This window comes from Sinocyclocheilus rhinocerous, unplaced genomic scaffold (genome assembly GCF_001515625.1).
Source record: "Sinocyclocheilus rhinocerous isolate Xijiao unplaced genomic scaffold, SAMN03320098_v1.1 scaffold320, whole genome shotgun sequence".
NCBI lineage: Eukaryota > Metazoa > Chordata > Actinopteri > Cypriniformes > Cyprinidae > Sinocyclocheilus > Sinocyclocheilus rhinocerous.
The window spans coordinates 436925-441074 of record NW_015638606.1 but is presented as its reverse complement, the minus strand read 5'-3'; the positions used below and the strand labels follow the sequence as shown (position 1 = coordinate 441074).

Below are 4150 nucleotides of genomic sequence, written 5' to 3'. Positions count from 1 at the left end.
TTTTTTTTTTTTGTTACTGGTTGGCGTTATATTTGTATTTAAAATGTTTCTGGTCTGTCTATTTAACTGGACTTTCTTAGGAGGGAAAAATGTTGTTTCCGCCCGGTTTCGAACCGGGGACCTTTCGCGTGTTAGGCGAACGTGATAACCACTACACTACGGAAACCTTGTGCAAGAGGTTATAGGTAATATTTATTATAAAATAAATAAATAATATTTTTTTAATAAATGACGTTTTACTGTTTGGAAAGTAGAGATCTGCACATTTTCTTTGTTATTATTCCTTTTATTGTTTATAATATGTGTATTTCTGATAGATTTTTAAATGTTTTTAATGAAGTCTCTTATTCTCACCAAGGCTGCATTTATTTGATCAAAAATTAATATAATAAAAGAAGTAATATTTTGTGATATATTATTACAATAAAAAAAAAAACTATTTTCTATTTGAATATATTTTAAAATGTAATTTATTCCTGTGATTCAAAGCTGAATATTCAGCAGCCAGTACTCCAGTCTTTGGTGTCACATGATCCTTCAGAAATCATTCTAATGAATTCTAATAAATCATTCTAATGCTCAATTATTGTTGGTGCTCAGTTATGAATAATGGTTTGTAGTATTGTCAATGTTAAAAACAATTTTTGCTGCTTAATGTTTTGTGGAAACAGTCTTTTCAGGATTCTAAAATAACTTGAAAGTTCAACAGCATTCATTTGAAATAGAATCTTTTGTAACATTATAAATGTTTTTACTGTGACTTTTGATCATTTTAATGCATATATCTGCTGAATAAAAGCATTCATTTGTATTAAAACCACACATAGACACATAACCCAAACATTTGAATGATAGTAAATCATGGTTTCTGTATAAATATTAAGTAGCACAACTGTTTTCAACATTAATAATAATAAGAAATGTTTCTTAGAAATGCAGCTTCTTAAAAATATTAAGAAATGCAGCAAATCAGTGTATTAGAATGATTTCGATACATGTTGCTGCTGATTGGGCTGACATGTTTGACACACCCACCAAACAAGAGAAAACGCATCTCAAACCCCGTTGCACACCGTTTCCAGGAAACATGTCGTTCAAAACGGAAACCGTAGCAAAACGGTGCACACCGGTTTGAGCTTGAACTTGCCCCAGGTACTTCAAAGATGCACAAATAAAGACAGATGCAAACAGCATACTATACGGTGTCATCAACAATAGTTTTAACAAGCACTAAGTGTAATGTTACATTGAACGCTGTTGCGGTAGTGAAACTGATGAGTCATGCATCTATCAGTAAGAACATAACGACAACAGATACACTTAAAAATAATCACACTGATTCAAGCATTTAACATTTATAAGTTAATTGTTAGTAACGAATAACACAATACTGCACAAATTATATAGCGATCACGAGGAATAAGGTCTTCACTCTGTCCCAAATGTGTACAATCTGGGCCAACACAGTTCTATACTGCCACCTGTTGGAGCAGTTGTGTAACTTAGAGAACAAATTTGTTATGTTGAGATCACAAAAAAACTACTTTTGTTATGTCAAGAATAAGATCACAAGAATGTCAAGAATAAGATCACAAGAAAATTAAGTTGTGATCACGAGAAAACAAGAAAGAAAGAAAAAATAATTATCCATGGCCTCTTAGGGATTCTGTAGAAAAATCTATTTTGATTTTATTCTTTAGTGTTTAGGACAAAGGGGTGAGATTAAGGTCATTTGAATTATTGTTTAGGGCTGCCACGATTCCTTGATTAAATTTGAGTACTTGATTATAAAAAAATCTTTGCGTTTTGCCCTTGTCGTTTAACTAGCAAAATACCGTAAGTGGCGCATTCTATGGATGAGAATCTCAGATCTCAGAGCGGCTCCATTCACAGTAAATGCTGCTCCACACAAACAGTTATCATTTACATGCGCAGACCATCTCAAACTCCATCTTTGCATATGCTATGAGATAGGGCTGTCACTAACGATTATTTCGGCAATCGAGTAACCTGTGACCTTGTCCCTGAGCTTGTACCTGCTAAAAAAACATCTGTTTTGGTTCTGATTATCATGTTTATCGTGCTGAAATCATGCGTTTTAAACCATATGAGTTTAAACTTCTGATATATGGTTTTCTGAGAGCACACATCCGAAGCACACGGACAGAAAGCGGCTGTCACAGCATGTGAGTACTAAACTAAGTTCTCATTCACACACAAGTTTATGTTAAAAACACACGAGTTACAAAAACAGTCGGTTATGTCTGTGAAGGTAAACAGCTGGGAAATAAATTGCATGTTTATATGTTTATTTTACATCTGTGTGGCAGCAGCAATATACAGTAAATAAACCAATAAATACACTGCTTGTCTCCTCTGAGGCTGGGACTCTATATAGCGTTCTGTGCTTGTCTGTGCAGCCAAAAGCAGAACAGTTAGCATGTTTTGCTCAAACTTTCGCCATGGCATTAGAACTAGTACACCGTTGTCGCTTGCGAAAACACAACAACGGCGCCGTAGGTGTAAACCATAGACTGTATAAAAACATGGACGTAGTGTCCGTGACGTCACCTGTAGGTTTCCGAAGAGCGTTTTTGAAGCCTAAAGTAGGCGGAGCTGTCCGTCGCCATTTTGGCAGCGCGTCACTCTCGGATAATTGAAAATGGGCAAAGAGGCGGGAGCTGGTTGCTGGTACCAACTTCCGTGTTGGCTTCACGAGAGAGAGTGGGAGGTTGCCGCTTGGTGTAAATTTACAGATTAAGGGGCGGTAATATTATAATTAGATCCCTTTGCAGAATGAGGCAATAATAATTAGTTTAAATAAAGTATCAAAAGCAAGTAATCTTATGGTTTTATTGAACAAAACTGTTAAAATACATAATGTATTATAAACAAACAATAGAGCTTATGTACATTACACATTATAACAAATGCCAGCGGAGGGCACCAACTGCCTGACGATTGTTTTTACCCTTTACAGCACAATCTAATCCTTGTTTTATTGTCTTTTGTTGTTATGGGCTACAGATTTCTTGCCATATGTCTGTTTCTTGCATCTCACGACTGTGTCGTGTACGAAATAATGTCTGTGAGCATGTGTGTAAAACAACAAACTGACGATTTATATATAATCATTTGTAATTGTATATACATTGACTGTGGAGTTCTGACGTCTTTTTGTTTTCGGAAGTCACAATGGTTCGTGAAAAATCACAGCTACTTTATTCAGGCTGTGTGCATTTTACTGTGAACAGACTGTTTTCAAACTTATATGGTAGTTAAATAGCCCCTAGACCTCAGTTATCGTGAAAAAAAGCCAGGAAATTTCAGTTTTTACAATATGGGACCTTTAATTTAAATGTCCACTTAATATTTAATATTTGGCCAATTCCTTACTACAGAAATGCTACAGCCATAATAATTTCTTGAATATGTGGACATAAAAACGTGTAAACTCAGAGAGAGGGTTTAAACTTTTATTTTGAAGCCACAAGATCCCTGACCTCGGCCTTTATGAAAGACAAGATCTACCTATTGAAGAATTGATAGAAAACGACATCCCAGATTGTACTTCAAATTTGAGGTCTTTTACTTAGTATTTTAATTAGTGATGTGTCAATCATAGCTGATTCAGAATTCAGATATTTTTTTTTTTAACTAGCTAATTGGATTCTGATACTGATACTGATTTTTAAGCAAATTTTTTTTTTGGCTATTTGCTTTATAACAAACAAACTGGCTTTAAACAAAAATATCTAGCCATTTGAAATTAGAGGCAACCACTGCATTTTAATCATGATCTGCACGGGCAGTTGTCTTTAAATTTGATTTAGATTAATTTCAGGATTTAAAACAAAAACAGAATGGTCCGACTTTAGGTGTTATTTATTTATTTGCTACATAAAACATCTACACGAAACAAAAACAGCAGGTCTGAATGAGACGCACTCTCTGACAGCAGGTGGCGCCTATGAACAGGGTTGCCAGGTTTTCGCAATAAAACTAGTCCAATCGCGTTTCGAGGAGGGTTCCCCTGTAAAAATCGCATTCCGGGGGTAAAATACAAGTTTTTCGGTGGGGATCTTCAAGTAAAATTCACATTCCAGGGACTAAATACCACGTTATTGGGGTCGCTTCAACCCACGGACAT

The 4150-nt window shown here is 35.2% G+C and overlaps 1 non-coding gene across 1 annotated transcript; it reads right to left on the bottom strand.

The window, feature by feature from the left end:
* Nucleotides 1–93: 93 nt before the first annotated feature.
* trnav-aac (transfer RNA valine (anticodon AAC)) lies at nt 94–166 on the bottom strand. The gene has a single exon. It is a non-coding gene; the product is annotated as a tRNA-Val (tRNA).
* Nucleotides 167–4150: the final 3984 nt, after the last annotated feature.